The following is a 22,341-nucleotide window of genomic DNA, read 5'->3' on the forward strand; positions in this document are numbered from 1 at the left end:
TGTAAATGTCTTTAACTGCATATACTTGAAACTGTTAGCGTGCCTGACCTTAATAAGTAAATTTACAAGGGGACATGAGAATCTTTTGACTCGCAATTAGGATGTTCTTACCATAAATCCAGTACATAATCAATAATCAATAATCATTAGTAATCATTAATCAATGGAGTCAGTAATTATCGCACACTATGACTTTTCAGTCATGAATAACCACATCTTTAGTAAAAGTGTAGAATATTTATTCCCCTATATTAACAATGCTAAACTCATGTAGATTAATCTAAAAAATCAGGTGAAACACATAGAAACAACACTGGTTGTCCAAAGCTTGAACTACAACACATTCTAAGGTTATGATGCAAATCAATAGCAAAGTCAACTGTGTCAATGAAATGAAGTACATGAAGTTTAGCAGAGAAATGTATCAAGCATTAGTCCTTGTTATCATAATTCATTAGTGAGGATCCTTTACTAACCTCAGATTAGCATCAGCATGTTGGGCTTCATGCAAAACAATTTAGTAGCACAAATTTTGGAAAACATCTAACTAAGGCTCTATCAAAACAGTGCAGTTGGTACCTAGAAAGAAAAAGTAAATATGCATAATAATCACAGTCTGGATATACCTAACCTCAGGGTGGATCAGCAAAGCAGAATCAGTCTTCGTCCTGATGAAGCAGAAATGAAGGTTTTACATTTATTAGCGCTTAAACGTAGTGTGAAATAATCATGTGTGACTTTAACCGAACTATTAAAGATTGTACGGGGACAAAATGTGCCCTCAGAGTAGTTTGCCAACATTATAAGCGTGCTTTATATAACGTAATGTATTAGAAGTGCACTAATCCGACATAATCGTAAACGTGTGCTATGATTTGCTTGTTTGAAATGCTTTAGCTTAGCATAACTTTAGTGGAGGCTTCGGCCTAGTTGTCTGGTCTCACGATTTAGATGCTCGTATTTTTCCAATGTGCTAATAAACGTGTATTTCTGCTAGAAGCTGTACTTTTCCACTGAGATCGTTCACATGCTTATCTTAAGGTTTCGTGCCAGCCTGGCATTTTTCTCTTTGCTCCAAGGTCAATCTGCAGGTGCGGACAATGGAAGCTCTGAAAATGAGTTAATTGGTATAAAATGTTGCAACTTGCGTACCCGTCTCCAAGGATAATGTATGCTTAAGTAAAAGCTTGAGAACTGTTGTTTTTGATTGGACAATTTGAAGCCAACCTATGAACCCTCCAATGGAAGACCCTACTGGATTTGAACTGTTGTCTATTTAAACCAGGTGCACAAGAAGAAAGTAGCCATTACCTGGACATTACAGCCATTATTGCTGTTACCAGCCTTTTGCAGCCATTTTGCAGGACATTGCAGCTATTATGGCCCACCTTGCTGCGACGCCATTTTGAAAGAGACTTTGATGCTTTCTCTAATCGAGAGAAAGAGACTTTAAATGATTCTTGCCCTAGAGACTTTAACTTTGATCCCTTTGCATGAAGTAGTAGTTTTATTTTGCCGCCGTGAGGCAATTGCCCCATCCACCCCTGCCCCTTTGCCCCGTCCCATGCTGATCGAGAAAACGGTACCTGTGAGACGAAGACTTCCTTGAATGCTGATTGTAATTGGTAAATATGAAAGGAAATTGTACAATTGCATTTTGTTTCTTTTAGGTAACCAACTGCTGATTTTTGACAAGATCCCTAGTTAGGAGTTTTCTAAATTAATGTTGCTAAATTGGTTTTGCATGAAGTCCCACATGCCGATGCTAATTTGAGGTTAGATGAGGATTCCTTTTGTTGCACGATGCAATTTGAGACCTTGTTATGCTGACTAAATGTATGCAATTAGCTCATTACAGATTATACTATTAGTGATTTGCATTGCTATCATCGAATGCCTTGTTATTCAAATGCTGCATAGATTGCACCTGTTTCGTCGTTATGGACAGCTATTAATGTTCATTTACGTTTATCATTTGGTGTTGAGACACATCTATATTGTGCTAGCTTTGTTAATATAGGGAAATAAATTCACTAACTTTGAATAAACTGGTGTGGTTATTCCTGACTGAAAGGTCAGGGTTCGCCGGAATGTATTCTGGATTAATTGTTAAGTGTTATGTTGATCAGGGTATTGCTTATGTTCGTTATTGATTATTGTTCTGATTAAAATTGACTGACCTCGGGTGAGGAGAGTCCCACTTAGCCAAAAGATTCATCGGCCTAAAGAGCGTCCAAATACAGGGAAATTATTAGTACGGAACACTCTATCAGTAGATGGTAGCAGAGGACGGTTTCGCCCTTTGGGACCCCTCACTCTTAAAGTACATGGTGTTGAATTAATGGTTACGCCCTTTGAGACTCCACTCGAGAAGTTGAATTTGATTTTTCTTGGGTAAAACAGATTGACAGAATGATGATGGGCTAGGTCCACCGCGACTTTCCCGGGATCTCAGAGCTTGCGAATGAAGAGAATGGAGGTGTGGGATCAGCGTTGGCGGTACTAGTGATGGTATGAGTGAAGTTAGGATTTTGCGCTTGCACAGCTTATTGCCGCAGATTGTGTGAAAAGGTTGCGAGGATTTTAGAGGATAGCGGAGGTGCGACTCCGAGTGTAGAAGTAGGGAAGTCGTCGAACTTCATAGAAAAATAGCGGAGGTGCGACTCCGAGTGTGAGAGTAGGGAAGTCGTCGAACTTCATGTGCGTGTGGCGCTTTGTGCAGAAAAAGGTCCACGTGGTTGTTGTTGTTGAGACGGGCCCTGCGAGGTCAAGAGACTCCGGAGTATATTGAAAAGTGTATGAGACACTTGTTTTATGTTGTGGTCTGGTCGGTTTAGTAGGTTGATCGGGCGTGGTCAACGAGTCGGTACGTGTGTTAAGGGAGTGGAAGAAACTTCGACTTCGGGCTTTGACAAAATTCTAAGTGCACTAGAATAGATCACTGACAAGTTGAGAGCAGTCTGCGGGTCAGATTTGCTTGCAAAAGTGGGGACCGAGAAAGATGGAATAACTGCCGAGGCTAGTGAAAAATCCCTAAGGTCCTGAAGCGATTGTGTTACCCTTCCTGTAGTAAACCGACAGATCTGTTTTATTATTATTTTTTTGGTAGCTCGCGATACATGCAAGAAGTTGTTACGAGAGGAGCTGAGTGAAGGAGGACAAACCGCAAGGCTTTGTCAGCCGCAGTGTGTGAGTGTGACGTCACTAGGAGCCGCGCTGGGATAGGTTGGTTGTAGAGAAGGGTCGCGCACGGATTGGACGCAGTCCGTGGGGCTCGATTGGAAGGGGAAAGGCAAGCGAAGAGTATTCCGGGAATTAAAGTCACCTATTGATTACAAACTTTGTGAAATAAAAGACGAGAAAATGAAATTTTTTAAAGCATTAAAGAGTGCGATGAAGGGGGAGTCTTACATTAAAGCGAGCGTAGGAGAAGAGACGCCACCCGAAGGTACACCAGCTTACATTGTAATGGAGGAAAAAAGGGGTAGCTCCGTGCCTTTGGCTAAAGCAATGGCACAAGCTGACAGAGAAACATGGGAGCGTAGCGTTCCCGATCCATGGGACATTCAATATAAGGATCCTAGAGAATTTGAGATTTGCGATGTACGACATGAAGGTACCTCCAAGGCCAGCACAGTTTGAGGCTCTAGCAATTTGGGAACTGATGGCTAGACAGCAACAGCAAAATAAGTTCGAGACAAGGATAAGGAAGGTAGAAAAGACACTAGCGGACGCTAGGTGGGATAATGCACAGAAGGTGTGGAGGTCAGATGTATTGCAGGGGATAAAATTGTTTCCCGCAATTACTAAGGAAGAAGAGGAGACAGGTAAGAAAGCTACCTGTAAGACAAACAGGAGGTGTTCCAAGGATAGAGAGGACGAGGAAAAGTTGAGAAGAGAAGAGGAGTTAGAGGATGAGGAGTTAATAATGCAATTGCTGAACGACCGTCCACCACCTTATGCAGAGAGTGGACAAGGTCCAAGTACCAGTTCTGCCCCTCCGGCATCGGTACAGAACGGTGGAACTCAGAGTTCAGGAGCATCATCGGGATCTAAGGACCCGAGTTTACTGTTCACCCCGCAGATACCGCAGGTTAGGAGAATATATCCAGATGTGCCCATGTTGAAACCAACAGAAAATTATCAGCCGCAGGTCCCAAGGTACTACAGCAGTGACAACAGTACGGGAATGATTCTAGATCCAACCGTAATGGGAGGACAGAATGGTCACAACCCAACATTGGCACAAGCTGAATCAACTCAGTTTTTGATGCCTCAAAAGCAGATGCAAGGGGGAAACGCACATGTTCAGATGACGGGGAGTCAGATGGGCATGCCGGCAATGATGACCCATAGTGTGGGAATGAACATGTCTCAGAACATGGGGAATGGACAGAACGCAGATGCGATATCCCTACCTATTACTGTAGGTCCACCGGTACCTTTGTACATTCAGCCTAATTCAGGTATGAGCAGTCAAGGATCAATGGTGCAGAGCGGGATGGAAAGGAGGTGCATTCAAAACACTCCAGAGACAACTCCGATGGCGGCTCTGCCAACTGGATCTGGGTCCTTGATGGAGTTTAGTCCCATATGTGCTCAGTCAACAGTGGTGAGGTCGAGTCCCCCACTGATGATACCGCTGTCATCGAACACTGAAAAGCTGCCGCAACCATCAATGGCAGTCGATGTGAATGCTACACTGATGGGGTTGAATGCGCAACAGCTGACACAGTGGTTCAACAGTCTGAATTCCACACAAAGCTCAGCCAGTGGGAAGGGAGAAGACTATCTGAATAGGGTCAGGTTGAACATGGAAGCACAAGAATTGGTGGAAGGGACTATGGGTGTGAATAGATTAGAGTCATATTCGGAAGAAGAGCTGAGGTATCTATGTCCCAGGATAACGAGAGAAGTGAACAAGGTACATAGAAGCTTGCAAGAAATAGCTGACAAAAACGGGGTTGATATAGACAAGATGAAACACTTGAGCAGGAGCTACAGATTGGATTTCGGGACCACAGACTTTGAACACATGAGGTCAGCAGGCATGAAGGCACACCTTAGAGAATTGCTGCAGAGTGCGCAAGTGTGGAGGTGCTTAGACAAATGGGAAAGCAGATGGGTAAAGAGAAAAGAAAAGAGGAAAGACAGTGTCCCAGAGCTCAACGAGAGAAGACCGCAGAGTAGTGATGCAGTAACCATGTTACCAATGAGGGAGACAGCAGGGGGAAAATTAATACATGTACCGTGGCACAGAAGCGACATTCAGTCTTTTACGGATGATTTTCCCAAGCTGAGAGAGAAACCGATTGAATGGTATCAACAGACTGATAGGTTTGTGAAGCTTGCAAAATGTCTCTGGGAAGACCTGAACACTCTCTTTGAGATTGTGGTTCCGGCAGATTTGTGGGAGGATTGCAAAAGAGCTGTAGGTTGGCCGACAAGTGAACCGGAGAGAGACAGGGATACGGGTGCACCATCACCTATGGTGATGAGCTTGTACTATAAGGTGATTGAGCATTTGAAGACGAAGGTTGCCGCGAAAAATGTGGATTGGCAGAAGATTGATCGAACTGCCCAAGAGGCTAAAGAGTCGATTCATAGTTACTATGAGAGGTTGTTGAAGGCGTTCAAGAACTACAGTGGCACGGAAACAATAGAGGCGAAGGACATGCTTCATTTTGTGTTTAGATTTGTGGAAGGGCTGAGACCAGAGATAAGTCAGATGATAAAGTCGCATTTGATTTGTTGGCAGTCGAAACCGATTGATGAGGTGTTGAATTATGCAAAATACTGTAGCGACGAAATTGAAGTGAAACAGAAAAAGTTGAAGGAGAAAGTGATGATGATGCAACTTAAAGCAGCTCAGACAGGTCTGCAAGGTTTGCAAGGGTTGCAAGGGTTCCAACAGCAGGTACCGCAACCGCAGCCGCAGTTGCAGGGAAATATGATGTTTCAGCCACAGGCGAGAGGCAGAGGCAGAGGAGGTTTTGGAAATAATGGTCCGGATTTGAACACTGTTGTGACTCCGAATGGTGTGCAGGCATTGAAAAAGGTGATGCCGTGTCACGTGTGCGGAATCGTCGGTCATTGGAAACGCGAGTGCCCGATGGTGGTGCAGGAAGGTGCAGGTGTTGGTCAGCAAAACAATGATGTCAATGCATTTCAGACAATGAGGGGACCGAAAATAAGAGGTCCAAACCCAAATTTTCAGACCATAAATCAGTTGCAGGGATTACAACCTATGCAGCCGCAGCAGATGCAGATGCCCCGTATGCAGATGACGCAAATGCAGCCAATGCAACAGCAGTTTCCCATGGTACCTAATCAGCAAATGCAAATACCTTTGGCACCAATGAGTCAGCAGCAAGTGATGGTTCCTCCACAGGTCTCGGGTCAGGTAAGGAATACAAATGGCACCGTACAACAGTTCCCATTACACAGTGAGAGTGGAATAAACAATGTATGGGAGAGTGAAAGTTCAGGAGAGGAAGGAGATTGTGTGCTTGCAGCATCCTTGGAAGTTGATCAAAAGGGTCCGTACGTGGAGGGAAGAGTAATGGGTCATCGTGTCTCATTCTTGGTTGACACAGGAGCCACACGTTCAACTGTTAAGAGCATTGAAGTACCAAATTTGCCACTCTCAGGGAGAACAGTTCAAGTGGTGGGAGTAGCAAACAGGCACCTGACAAACCCAATTACAGATCCGGTACCAGTCAGCATTGGTAACTATCAAGGGTTACATAAATTTGTGGTATGTGACTCAAGCCCGATAGCACTGTTAGGGAGAGACCTATTGTGCAAATTGGGATGTTCGATTATGTGTTCGAACGAGGGAATTAAAATTCAGACGAGCAGTGATGGGGAAGAAGAGGACAGTGTAGAGGGGGAAGAGATGGAAACTGTCGATGAAGAATATCCTCTGATTTGCCTTTTCCCGATGATAACTGAAGAAGATATTCCAGCTGAATTACGGGAAACAGTCGGAAAAGAAGTGTGGGATATGACAGGGAAAGAGGTGGGATTGGTGAAAGGAGTGGAACCAGTGAAAGTGACTGTAAAGCCCAATGCAACCTTTCCCCAGACCCCACAATACCACATGGCACAAGACACCCTCATGAAAGTTGCCCAACTCATTGACGAATTTGTAAAGCAGGGAGTACTGAAAGAAGTGTTAAGCAGTCCATGTAATTCACCAATCATGGGACTAATAAAGCCGAGTGGAAAGGTCCGAATAGTGCAGGACTTGAGAAAAATAAATGACATCATAATTAAATGTTGCCCTGTCGTACCAAATCCAGCTGTGATAATGTTTCAAGTCCCTTGCGATGCCGAGTGGTTCTCAGTCATCGACTTGTCACAAGCATTCTTTTCTGTGCCTCTTCATGAGGACAGCCAATTCCTCTTTTGTTTCAAATTCCTAGACAGAGTGTACAGTTGGTGTCGAATTCCTCAAGGGTTCTCTGAGTCACCGTCAATTTTCAATCAGATTCTAAAGAAAGACTTGGAAGCGTTAGAATTGCCATCCGAGTCAACCCTAGTACAGTACATCGATGACTTACTGATTGCATCAAAGACAGAAAGTGGCTGCACAGCCGACACCATTGCTCTGTTGAACCATTTGGGAAGGAATGGACACAAGGTGTCTCCTTCCAAGTTGCAGTTCTGTCAGAAGAAAGTGAAATACTTGGGTCACCAGATAGAGAAAGGGTCACGGAGAATAATGAAGGAAAGAATAACAAGTGTACTTCAAATGAGTCCACCAAAGACAAGGAGGGAGGTGAGGAAGTTCTTGGGAATGGTAAGCTACTGTCGCCAGTGGATTCCCAACTTCTCAACTCTAGCAAAGCCTTTACTGAAACTGACCCAGAAGGATGCCTTGGATCAAATTGAGCTGAAAGGAGATGAGATGGATGCTTTTATTGAATTAAAGGAATGCATGTGTAGGGCTCCAGCTTTAGGTATGCCTGATTACACAAAGCCTTTCACATTGTTTTGTCATGAACGTGATGCATGTTCTTTGTCTGTCTTGACTCAAGTCCATGGTGGCATAAACAGACCAGTAGCGTATTTTTCAGCTACTTTGGATCCGGTCGCAGCAGCACTTCCAGGGTGTTTGCGCGCCGTAGCAACAGTTGGTATCAGCCTCACTCAGAGTGAAGGAATAGTGATGGGACACCCAGTAACAGTCATGGTCCCTCACTCAGTTGAGATACTTTTGACCCGCTCCCGAACGCAACACATGACTGGAGCAAGACTCACAAGGTATGAAACGATAATTCTGGGCTCACCGAATGTGCAGCTGAAAAGGTGCACTACGTTGAATCCAGCAACCTTGCTTCCTGGTGAAAATGCTGAAATTGAGAACGCTGAAGACGTCGAGCATGACTGCCTTCAGGTGACTGAATTTTGCACAAAACCTCGACCTGACATTAAGGATACTAAGCTTGATGAAAATGACCAAATTGTTTTTGTTGATGGTTCATGTCTAAGAGATGGGATGGGAATTTTGAAAGCAGGATATGCTGTATGTACTGTAACAGGTGTCTTAGAAGCATCCTGGCTCCAAGGGGTCTATTCTGCACAAGTAGCAGAACTTGTAGCCCTTACAAGAGCATGCCAATTGTCTGCATTGATGAAAGTCACCATTTACACTGATAGTCAGTACGGGTTTGGAATTGTGCACGACTTTGGCCAACTATGGTCACAGAGAGGTTTCCTGACTTCTTCAGGATCCCCAGTGAAAAATGGGGAGAGAATAAGGGAATTGTTACACGCTATTCAAATGCCAGCCGAAGTTGCAGTGGTAAAGTGTAGTGCTCATACAAAAGGACAGGACTATGTTTCTCTGGGAAATGCATATGCGGATCAAGTCGCAAGATTTTGTGCCTTGAACTGTATATTACTCAGAGATGAATGGAATTCGATAAGTGAACCAGAACTCGAACCAGCTGAAGCATTTGCCTTAAAGGTCGTAGATACAATAGGTGAACTAAAAGCATTACAGAATAACGTCAGGGAGGATGAAAGAGATTCCTGGATTAAATCACAATGTACAAAGAGACCAGATGAGTTATGGGTTTCAAATGAGGGAAAATTTGTTTTGCCAAATAGTCTCTTATCGCAGCTTGCGCGGTTCTATCATGGGCAGGCTCACCTAGGGAGAGATGCCATGATAAGATTGTTCAAAACTGATTGGTTTAACCCCAGATTTCGTCAGGCTGCAGAAGCAGTTTGCCATCGATGTGTCATTTGCCAGCAGATGAACCCAGGGAAGGGAACGGTTGTGAACGCGAGCCACATTGGTAAGGCGAGTGGCCCGTTTAGTAGAATGCAGATGGACTTCATTGAGATACCTGTGCATGGAGGTTTGAAGTATGTGTTGGTGATTGTGTGCATTTTTAGTCACTGGATTGAAGCATACCCCACACGTAGAAATGACAGCCTTACAGTTGCAAAGCTATTGTTGAGGGAGTTAATACCACGTTTCGGATTCCCGATCTCTTTAGAATCAGATAGAGGAAGTCACTTCAATAACGAGGTGATAAAGTTACTTTGCGAAGCGCTGAACATTGAGCAAAAACTGCATTGTAGCTATCGCCCTGAAGCATCAGGACTGGTGGAGCAGATGAATGGTACACTGAAATCAAGAATGGCGAAAATATGTGCATCGACAAATTTGAAATGGCCTGACACATTGCCTTTGGTGTTAATGTCAATGAGAAACACCCCTGACAGAAAGACTGGATTGTCCCCGCACAAAATTCTCATGGGCAGGGCCATGAGACTTCCTGCAGTTCCCGCAAACGCGCTTTTGAATATTACAGATAATATGGTGTTAGACTACTGCAAAGGTCTGGCTGACGTGGTTCGCTCTTTCTCTCACCAGGTGGAAGCGACCACCTTGCCACCGATCCAAGGTCCAGGACACACACTGAAAGCAGGTGACTGGGTCGTGGTAAAGAAGCACGTAAGGAAGTCGTGTCTGGAACCCTGTTGGAAAGGCCCTTTCCAAGTGATCCTGACGACAACTACCGCTGTGAAGTGTGCGGGAGTTCCCAACTGGATTCACGCCAGTCACACAAAGAAAGTGTTGTGTCCCACAGATGAGGAAGTTGAAGCGCTGAAACTGCCAGTGCCTGATAAAACAGTGCTGAGCGCTGAGACAGAGCAAAACAGAACTGAAAGCGAACAGGCAGGAACAGAAGAGAGAGAAATATTTTCTGAGGACGAAACGACCGACTCACTTGGGGAAGACCAAGGAGAGACCTCAGACAGCGACGAAGCAGCTGAAGGTGACAAAGAGCCTGAAGCAGCTGAGGGTAGCAAAGAGCCTGAAGCAGCTGAAGGTGACAAAGAGCCTGAAGCAGCTGAAAGTGATAAAGAGCCTGACGAAAGTAACGGTGACGAAAGGCTCGAGAGAGGTGAAGAAGCAGGAGAGCCTGATCAGAGGAGGGCTTTCCCAGAAGCAGACGATACAGAAAAAGAAAAAGAGAACGTGATTGATTCCCCAGAAGGAGGGGACAAGGCAGAACAGAACGAAACAGTTCAAGCTTCCACAGAAAAGATCGCAGGTCCATTAAGTGGACATGGTGCAAAGAGGAGACTAAGTATATCACCAATAAAACAAAGAACTAGAGAAAATTTGAACGACGGAGAAAGGCCAAAAGTGAAAGAGAAAAGAAAGGAAGTGTCTGTCGTGGTACCAACCTCAAGTGAAAGAAAAGACTTGGCCAAAGAGGAAAGTACCAGTGAGGCAGAATCGAAAAGAGAAGCAAAATTGAAAAGGAAAAGGATACCGAACAGGAGATATTCCGGTCCAGAATGGGCATATGCAGTCAACGACGATTGGACTGACGAATTTGTATCACTAAGCCTCGAGAACGAAGAAGAAGAGATACCAATAGAAAAGAAAAGTTTTATGGACAGTGTTGATTGAAAGGGTGATAAATGACATTGCTTGCTACAATTTAATGTGATACAACCAGCTGAGACATTGCTAAACCGGATGAGACATTTGCTGAACCGATAAAAGACTGAGTTATTGATTGAACTTTGAAAAAAAAAAAAAAAAAAAAGGGACTGAGTTATTGCCGAACTGAGTTATTGCCGAATTGAGACAAATGCTGCTAACCGATAAGTGACTGGCCTCTTGAAGAAAACTGTGTGAACATTGCGCTCGTTCAGCTTTGTAACTGAATTGCTAAATAGTTTCTTTATAGGTGCTTCTAGCTCTCTGATTCTATACAGATCATGGCTACACAAAACAGTAGAATGAAATATTGTAAATATGCGTGTATAGGCTTGATAATTGCATGTGTACTAATAATAATGGCAATAGTGCTTGCAATGCATGGAAAGGGTGAGAATGAGAAAATTGATGCTTCTACTTTTGCTCCTGTTACTGTCACTGAACTAACCGCATTGAAAAGACTAGAATTAGATGAGAGACACTTGCATGATAAGAAGGAACTTTCGTATAATGTTTTCTATCGCTTGCTAACAGAATATGTTGAGACTATGGATGCGAAAGATTGTTATGTGTGTACACAGATACCGACATCAGTAAAGGAAGGGGTGACTTATCACCACATGCCTCTTACATACGGGATTACATGTAGTATAGTAATGTCTAGATTTTATGGTCAAACTAACATACAGTATTTTTACTCGAATTATGATGTTACCTTTGCATATGTTCCTATAATAGCGCAGCTAAGCCAGATTGCTAAAGATTGGGATGCTAAAATAATGAGGGAATTTTTCGAGCCAATGCAACCTTTTGAAAGGGCTCACGCACATAGGGAAAATCTTACCTGCTCGCTCACTGCAGTAGAAATAAGCTTTTTAGATCGCACAGATGATAGAAGGGCACAAATGAATGCGAAATTAGAAAAGGAGCTAAGTAAGAGGACTTCAGTAGATCATTATGATTTTGCCGCAATAAAAACACAAGGGAGAATAGCTTTAGATGCTTGGCATGTAGGGAAATTTTGTATCTATCGAGGTGAATCTTATTATGATAACATTTTCGTAGGAGCGAGTGAGTGTAAACATACGTTTATCTTTAAGGCCAAATGGACATTCATGATGGACGGACTTGACCCTGTCATTCCAGGTGTATATTACATTTGTGGGTATAATGCCTATTATCGTCTCCCGAAAGGATGGTGGGGGAGATGTTATTTGGGTATAGTGTTCCCAAAGGTTTATCAACTGGATGACCTATCGATGATTTCAAAGACATCTGGATCCCATCGTATCCAGAAAAGAGAGACCGCAGCTGCTGTGGTAGGAGATATATTTGGAGCCATGATTCCTTCATTGGGAGTTGTGTTGAATTCCATCAAAATAAGAAAGTTGTCTACCATAGTGGATAACATGTTGACAAAGTTTTCAGGTGCTATAATCCTGATAGATGCTGAACTTGCAGCGGAAAGAGCTATGACTCTTCAAAATAGGCTTGCCTTAGACATTCTTTTAGCAAAGGATGGCGGCGTTTGCAAAATGCTTGGTGCGCGCCACTGTTGCACGTATATTCCCGACAACAGTGTGAAAATTAAAACTATGCTTGCAAATTTAACAAAGGAGAGTGCAGATTTGAAGGAATTGAAAGAACCAGGAGTGTGGGAGAAGGTTGGAAAAGGACTTGCTTCAGTGGGAAATTGGATTGGGGGAATTTGGAATGGAATATTACTAAAAATAATACAGGGAATATTGATAGTACTGATTTGTATATTTGGAATTTGGGGATAAAAAGGGGAATAATAATGATTATGGAAAGAATTAAAAGAAGGAAGGAAGAGAAAATGATGAAAAGAATGGCAGAAGAATACAAAGCGAAAACTAGGGGAATTAAAAGGAAAAGAGAACTGACAGAATTTTAATGGAATAAAATTTGTGGGAATAGTTTGTGTGATGACAAGTAGTCATCAGAGGAGGGATTGATGAAGCAGAAATGAAGGTTTTACATTTATTAGCGCTTAAACGTAGTGTGAAATAATCATGTGTGACTTTAACCGAACTAATAAAGATTGTACGGGGACAAAATGTGCCCTCAGAGTAGTTTGCCAACATTATAAGCGTGCTTTATATAACGTAATGTATTAGAAGTGCACTAATCCGACATAATCGTAAACGTGTGCTATGATTTGCTTGTTTGAAATGCTTTAGCTTAGCATAACTTTAGTGGAGGCTTCGGCCTAGTTGTCTGGTCTCACGATTTAGATGCTCGTATTTTTCCAATGTGCTAATAAACGTGTATTTCTGCTAGAAGCTGTACTTTTCCACTGAGATCGTTCACATGCTTATCTTAAGGTTTCGTGCCAGCCTGGCATTTTTCTCTTTGCTCCAAGGTCAATCTGCAGGTGCGGACAATGGAAGCTCTGAAAATGAGTTAATTGGTATAAAATGTTGCAACTTGCGTACCCGTCTCCAAGGATAATGTATGCTTAAGTAAAAGCTTGAGAACTGTTGTTTTTGATTGGACAATTTGAAGCCAACCTATGAACCCTCCAATGGAAGACCCTACTGGATTTGAACTGTTGTCTATTTAAACCAGGTGCACAAGAAGAAAGTAGCCATTACCCGGACATTACAGCCATTATTGCTGTTACCAGCCTTTTGCAGCCATTTTGCAGGACATTGCAGCTATTATGGCCCACCTTGCTGCGACGCCATTTTGAAAGAGACTTTGATGCTTTCTCTAATCGAGAGAAAGAGACTTTAAATGATTCTTGCCCTAGAGACTTTAACTTTGATCCCTTTGCATGAAGTAGTAGTTTTATTTTGCCGCCGTGAGGCAATTGCCCCGTCCACCCCTGCCCCTTTGCCCCGTCCCATGCTGATCGAGAAAACGGTACCTGTGAGACGAAGACTTCCTTGAATGCTGATTGTAATTGGTAAATATGAAAGGAAATTGTACAATTGCATTTTGTTTCTTTTAGGTAACCAACTGCTGATTTTTGACAAGATCCCTAGTTAGGAGTTTTCTAAATTAATGTTGCTAAATTGGTTTTGCATGAAGTCCCACATGCCGATGCTAATTTGAGGTTAGATGAGGATTCCTTTTGTTGCACGATGCAATTTGAGACCTTGTTATGCTGACTAAATGTATGCAATTAGCTCATTACAGATTATACTATTAGTGATTTGCATTGCTATCATCGAATGCCTTGTTATTCAAATGCTGCATAGATTGCACCTGTTTCGTCGTTATGGACAGCTATTAATGTTCATTTACGTTTATCATTTGGTGTTGAGACACATCTATATTGTGCTAGCTTTGTTAATATAGGGAAATAAATTCACTAACTTTGAATAAACTGGTGTGGTTATTCCTGACTGAAAGGTCAGGGTTCGCCGGAATGTATTCTGGATTAATTGTTAAGTGTTATGTAGATCAGGGTATTGCTTATGTTCGTTATTGATTATTGTTCTGATTAAAATTGACTGACCTCGGGTGAGGAGAGTCCCACTTAGCCAAAAGATTCATCGGCCTAAAGAGCGTCCAAATACAGGTAAATTATTAGTACGGAACGCTCTATCAGTCCTCAGGACAGCAGTCCATCAACAAAGCATCAGGCTTCAGCATCAGAATTTTAAAGGGCAAAGTCTTTAAGCATTAAAGATAAGCACTTCTCTAGTCAGGACGCATAAGAAATATCGACCTTTCGGTCAGCAAGCAAATGGGCAATGAATCTGTATAAAGGCAAGGGCAGAATAAGCCAGAATGTCCGTCTACTCACTGTGCAGTGTTGTTATATTATAGTTACCTAAACTATCCACTAATTCCCTATTGGTCAGTTAATCATATGTTCACACTCTGTCCAATAAAACTAATATCCTTAATCTATGAATTCTAATAATTCTCCATTCTCATATTCTTGATTGGTTCGTCTTGCTATGTCCTCATCATCCGACTTGTCAGGTAACAATATTGTTGCAGCTTCTACTCTAGTCAGTATCATCATTGTTCTTGTCCTGGGAAAGTCAGTCTCACACACATTACACATAAAATGTTGCATTAGCATCTTCTAGCAGTCGGTTCACATGGAAAGCTTTCGTTATGAGCACATTTAAACAATACAATAGACATTCATAGTTTAACTTCTCTTGGTCAGCATTTTTCATTAAACCCTAAGAAATAACAGCTTTTACATGAGGCCTGGCAAGTAGGCCAAGGCACTCGCTAAGTTAAGACCTACAATTAATAAAGCTAAAGCTAAAGCTGAATTCATAAGCTTCAGTGTGACATAAAGCTACATTAGTCTAACAGATGTTCGACATTTCATAATATTTAATCATTGATTAGTACATTTCATTAACATTGGTGGCCATTCTTCGTGATCACATTTTCAAATGCTTGCACTATTTTTCTACATTATTATATTTTCTACACAAACTTATTATTGAAAATACATAAACACTCATTAATAATTTTTATTAAGACACCTGGGCTAGCAAAACCAGCTCCTAATTTAAAGTGCCCCACACATATGGTTCAGGGTGAACCTCCAATTAAGCTTGAAGCTGATGATGACTATTAACTATTTATGCAACCATGTTTCTCGAAGGAATACTTGTTTTGATTTTCTGCTTTGGCTGATGAAATGGATTTGCTAGAGCATTTCTTCCTTCACAGGAGTCACTGGATCTTTGGACCCAGCAAAAGGATGTGGAGAAGAAATCATCAAATTTCAATACAAACCAAATCAATTAAACAATATGACCAATGTGGCCATGCAAGGAAAACTCCAGTTGGGGGAATGTAGAAAGGCAGACTCTTTCTAGCCTTGTTACCCCCACTTGTGGCCTGTTTGTGAGTATATGTCAGGGTGTTTTTACTGTCTCACTGGGATCCTGCTAGCCAGGACCTCAGTGCTCATAGTGTAAACCCTATTTGTCAGTGTGTTTTATATGTCTCACTGGGATCCTGCTAGCCAGGACCCCAGTACTCATAGTTTGTGGCCTAAATGTGTTTCCTGTGTGGTGCCTAGCTGTGTCACTGAGACTCTGCTAACCAGAACCTCAGTGCTTATGCTTTTAAAATTGTCACTGCAGGCTAGTGACCATTTTTACCAATTCTGATTGGCACACTTGAACACCCTTATAATTCCCTAGTATATGGTACCTAGGTACCCAGGGTATTGGGGTTCCAGGAGATCCCTATGGGCTGCACCATTTATTTTGCCACCCATAGGGAGCTCACACAATTCTTACACAGGAGTTCGACTGCAGCCTGAGTGAAATAACATGCACGTTATTTCACAGCCACTTTACACTGCACTGAAGTAACTTATAAGTCACCTATATGTCTAACCCTCACTTGGTGAAGGTTAGGTGCAAGGCTACTAAGTGTGAGGGCACCTTGGCACTAGCCAAGGTGCCCCCACATTGTTCAGGGCCATTTCCCCGGACTTTGTGAGTGTGGGGACACCATCACACACGTGCACTACGTATAGGTCAATGCCTATCTGTAGCTTCACAATGGTAACTCCAAATATGGACATGTAACATGTCTAAGATCATGGAATTGTCCCCCCATGCCAAATCTGGTATTGAGGTGCAAATTCCATGCATCCCCGGGGCTCCAGCATGGACCCCAGGTACTGCCAAACTAGCTCTCTGGGGTTTTCACTGCAGCTACAGCTGCTGTCAACCCACAGACAGGCTTCTGCCCTCCTGGGGTCTGGGCAGCACAGTCCCAGGAAGACAGAACAAAGGATTTCCTCTGGGAGAGGGTATTACACCCTCTCCCTTTGGAAATAGGTGTTAAGGTCTGGGGAGGAGTAGCCTCCCCCAGCCTCTGGAAATGCTTTGAAGGGCACAGATGGTGCCCTCCTTGCATAAGCCAGTCTACACAGGTTCAGGGATCCCCCAGCCCGTGCTCTGGCGTGAAACTGGACAAAGGAAAGGGGAGTGACCAGTGCCCAGAGCTCCTCCAGTGTGTCCCAGACCTCTGCCTTCTTGAATGCAGAGGTGTGAGGGCACAGTGGAGGCCTCTGAGTGGCCAGTGCCAGCAGGTGACGTCAGAGATCCCTCCTTATAGGTGCTTACCTGGTTAGGTGGCAATCCTCCTCTGAGGGCTATTTAGGGTCTCTCCTGTGGATTTCTTGTCAAATAATGAATGCAAGAAATCACCAGAGTTCCTCTGCATCTCCCTCTTCGACTTCTGCCAAGGACCGACCGCTGACTGCTCCAGGACACCTGCAAAACTGCAACAAAGTAGCAAGACGACTACCAGCAACATTGTAGCGCCTAGTCCTGCCGGCTTTCTCAACTGTTTCCTGGTGGTGCATGCCCTGAGGGCTGTCTGCCTTCACCCTGCACTGGAAGCCAAGAAGAAATCTCCTGTGGGTCGACGGAGTCTTCCCCCTGCTAATGCAGGCACTAAACTTCTGCATCACCGGTCCTCTGGGTCCCCTCTCATCTTGACGAGCATGGTCCCTGGAACCCAGGAGCTGGATCTAAGTGACCCTGGCAGTCCAGTGGTCCTTCTGTCCAAATTTGGTGGAGGTAAGTCCTTGCCTCCCCACGCCAGACAGTAATCCTGTGTACTGCCTGATTTTGGTTTGTGTGTATATTTTGTGCATTTTACTTACCTCCTAAGGGAGTATATCCTCGTAGATATTTTTGGCACATTGTCACTAAAATAAAGTACCTTTATTTGTAGTAACTCTGAGTATTGAGTTTCTTGAGATATAGTGCTATATGATATAAGTGGTATAGTAGGAGCGTTGCATGTCTCATAGCTCAGCCTAAGCTGCTCTGCTGTAGCTACCTCTATCAGCCTAAGGTGCTAGAACACTACTAATCTACTAATACAGGATAACTGGACCTGGCACAAGGTGTAAGTACCATCAGGTACCCACTATAAGCCAGGCCAGCCTCCTACAGGGAAAACGTTAGGGATTTTATTACAACCTTAGTTTAAAGTCGTGTAGACAATTCTCAAGACCAAGTTTTAAAGACACAGTATAAGCAAGGGTTGACTGAGGCAAGGAAATAAGTTAACATTAGCAAGACTACAGATACGATTTAGAACATCAGCAAAATTACTTGTTATACCAAAAACAAATCATCAAGGTTCAGCTAGTTTGGTCAAGGGGAAACACTAAAGATTAGTCAATTGGGATTAGCATGTGCTGGGTAGATCACATGCGGGCAACAGACAAAGAGGACAAAAAGGGCAAAAAGAATTTGAAAAAAGGAGATCATGGGCAACAGGACACTAACTAAAGTAGGGATAAAGTATGTAAAAAAGGAATGTGTCAGCATTTCAGAAGCTTGGTCAAGAGTCTTCTTCATTGGGTCAGGAGAAAATCTCTAAGTCTCAGTGAAGCATTTCAAAGGGGCAAGGACAAAGAGAAAATACCTCTCAGAGTCCAAGGGGTTCAGCAAGCAGAATGAAGACAAACTGATTCTGCAAGGGGAAGTGAAGATTCAGCATCTCCAGGATCCTTCTGACTGCTGGTTCTGGCCACAGTCCAGCTGGGGACAGGTAGATTAAAGTTCATAGGGCAAGATGATGTGTCAGTCCATCAGTCCACATGACGTTGAAGGGGCAACATCCAATAGAAATCGATCATGTGACTTCAGCATGAAACATTGGTGTGAACTCTCAGGTTTGTCATGAGAATGGTGTCCATCTGTACTCTTCCATGCAAGATTGCAACATTTCCATATATTGTCAGTCCACAGTCCTAATTGTTCCATCATCAAGGATGACTTCCTAAACAAAAACAATATACATCTATTCCCAAGTTAGCATTCTCATGGGAATGAAATCTGGAAGAAAGGTACACATTAGCAAGTTGACTGACATTTCTGACAGGCACACATACAAGGCCTAGCAGACCTCACTTAGGCTAATGCAAGTGAATTAAAACAGCACATTAGCTCACTTAGCTAAAACATTTTTAATACATGAACTATAAATTCAGCATTATTAAACTTTTATTAGCATTCATGTTACAAGAACTTTGAACAAAATAACTCTGTTAATAAGTTTCAGTCAATATGGGGCAGAACTGCATTTCTCTATTTTTGCATACAAATTTAAAACACTTTTACTCAGAAATCTAATATCATTTAATGCAGACTATTAGTTTAGAATCTATTATATAACACAATAGATGAATTCTTCAAACGTGTAATTTAACCTCTAAACCAGATGGGCTTTGATGACTAGTCTAAGGTAAATACACACTAATATGGCTTCTCAGTACATCATATCACAATCAAGCTATTAGTATTTTGATTAACATAATGCATAAACTGTCACGTATAGATGATCACTGAGACATGAGAGACAGTACAACATTTTCTACCACATCAAATCTTGTGTTCATACTAGAATGATCAATTCCCTAAAGAATTCTAAGTTGCACTGTAATTCAGCACTGGTCATTCTGCACCACAAATTACCAATTCTATAGTAGTTGGTTATTTTGGGTTGCAAAATTACTATATTATTAGGAGTTATCCCATATGGAATGGGGAATTTCTGGGGAAATTGCCGTCGCTATTCCAATTTCTGCAGGGACCGCCCAACTACCAAACTATTTTAAATAAACATATTTCACCAGTTTATAGTGCACATTGTTACAATGTCCCTGGAAAATCTATTGGTCTGGTAATTGTACATGCAGAACTACCACACAACTTTGAATTCCGCATCCACTTGTAACTTCGATTTCCAACTGAAATGGGAATTCTAAGCCCTGAAAATGAGGGTGACATCAGGACTATTGTCCGTTTGCCGAATGTGGAATGAAAAGCAACAGCAAACACTTATAACAAATAGTACTTTATGGGAGTATGAATTACCTAATTAATTTGGTTAATTGAATTTGACCTAAAAATTGTGTTCAAACTACAGCTTTCCAGCAAGTCAGTGACTTTTCTATGTGCATGAAACTAAGCATAGAAATGTATACAATCCCTTGAAATTGTTTATTGACTGTATACTTCCTCAGTAGTAAGGCCTAAAGTTTGCATCTCATTTAGCCTAACCCTGCTCTATTTTGATATGTGAGATATGCAGCAGTTAGGCACCTGCCTGGATAACAGCTAAATTAAAATGCTGACCTGTGCCTTTTAATGCTTTCAAAACAATTGTGCAGCCCTCCATCATGTGAGGTGTTATATAATTGGCAATGATAATGTAAGGGTGCCTTTATTAATTAGAAAATTATGCTTAATTCATATAGGGTTAGGTTAGCATGACTAGTTTGTAGCCAGCTTGTATTTGCAATGCATTCATGTTATCAGAAAGAAATGTGCACTTTTATTTTATGTAAACAAGCCTTTCCATGTGTATGTGTTTCTCTGCCTGATTTACCCTTTTAGAAAATCAGTGAAATAGACACCCTATCAATGGTCACTGTAATAATAAATTGTATTAATTTGTATTTCTCTCAAAGAAACCATGTTCAGGATGTTGCTGTCTTTGTAATTTTGAAGGTTCTTTGTTTGAGTGTTTCCCAGGCACCATTAGTTAGTTGAACTGTCTATTGTATTGCTGTATTCCATAAAAGTTAGGTCATATCCTTCAGTTACTATGCACACCTCATTGATTAATATGCTGTAGAAATAGGTGTTTCTAGATGTATTTTATTGAACGTATTGAACGTATTGCATGTGTTAAATATTCATTGGCTTACTAGAATGATACATTGCTACTATATTGGTCTTTTCCAGCCTTCCTTTGGAGGTAAACTCTATGATGGCCCTCTTTTTTAACTACACTTAGTTCTGGCCATTTGCCTTCTTTGGAGGTCGACCTTATGTCGTTCCTGTCATGTTATTTAGTTTTGATTTACTATTGAGACATTGGCTGTTATTGATAATTAACAACTTCTTGCCTTCTGTGACGATCTTAATTTTGAATAAACCTTTAATGTTTTTACTTGGAATTCTGTCTCATGTAAGTTTATTTGATTGCTTGGACTCACTCTTATGAAGAGTCTGATGGTCCTGGCCCTACTCATCGATCCTCTTAATAATTTCACAGTCTGCAGTAATAATTATATTCTCACATGCACCACATTTAATTTTTGATGCAATGGCATTTCGTAACTAAGTTGCTAAGATAATGAAAGGTGCTTGGATGTGAGAATGTTAATTATATTTTTACAGCACATCTACCCACAATATAGGACCAAGAGACGTTTTTATGCCATGTTGAATCAGTGTTCCTAATTGATTATCCTCTACACAACCATACACTCTATATGAAATGTAATTGTAAATGTAATCAAATGAGATCATGTTATCAATGTTGACGTCAATATATGTTCTTTCCCATCACATTAGACCAGATCGACAGTAGGACAATTCCAGAACTTAGTAGCAATTTTAAGGTATTAAGGAATGTGAGTGCATTCTCAGCATATGTTCAACACTTCTCATTCCCCTTTGATTTGCTTTATTTCATCTGATCTGGAATATTAATTTGGTAAGAACATGGAAGGCGGGGAGGAGGGTCTAATTTTGTCTTTTTTTATTAGGGTTTATGCTTTAATAAGTTATCTTTATACCCCAGCGTAAAAAAATTATCAATTTACATCAGTCAGGAACCAGTTAGTAAATCGCATGACATGTATTCATGACTTTAGTAATCATCAACCTATTACATACCTTCCGGTGTTATAAAAAATAAATAAAAAGGTCTAGCAAGTGGAAAAATGCATTTTTGCATCACCTTTATAGACACCCATTAGGAGACAATCAGAATTGGACAATCTGATCCAATAAGACACCTTTGAACATTCTAGAAATAGCAAGTACTAATATAGGATGGTCGTATGTAATCCTGAGGTAAGCTACGAGAAAAGCGCTGATGAGAGTTGGCCTTTTCTCCTTAGCCTGTCTGCTTAAATCCAAGAATGGACAAACGTTTTTGAATATTATGTATACCGGAGTGGAACCTGTGTTCATCACTTTCCTTAGGAACAGTGTACCTAAGTCCAAGAATGGTCTAACACAACAAGAAATCAGGTAATTATTAAGAGAGTCTACAGTGGCAGGTGGTTGAAGATTTGATTATGATCTGAAATCCTGTCAAGCCATTAAAGGAATGGTAATCTGCATCTGAGATCTGGAAAACATCAGAAATTCAACAGGTAATAAAATGTCCCTAAGATCATAAAACTCTGTTAGCCATTCACCAGAAATCCCTGAGGGAGATTCAGGAAACTGTGGAGGTCAGTGAAAGTAACAGAACATCTGAGGCAAAATTCAAAAATTCGTGCGTGAGTCCCAGGAATATAATATATTTTGCACTTCCTGCCTCTTTTATAAATGTGGTAAGATTGCAAGAGGGGTAGGTGTACT

This window comes from Pleurodeles waltl, chromosome 5, assembly GCF_031143425.1.
Source record: "Pleurodeles waltl isolate 20211129_DDA chromosome 5, aPleWal1.hap1.20221129, whole genome shotgun sequence".
Lineage (NCBI taxonomy): Eukaryota > Metazoa > Chordata > Amphibia > Caudata > Salamandridae > Pleurodeles > Pleurodeles waltl.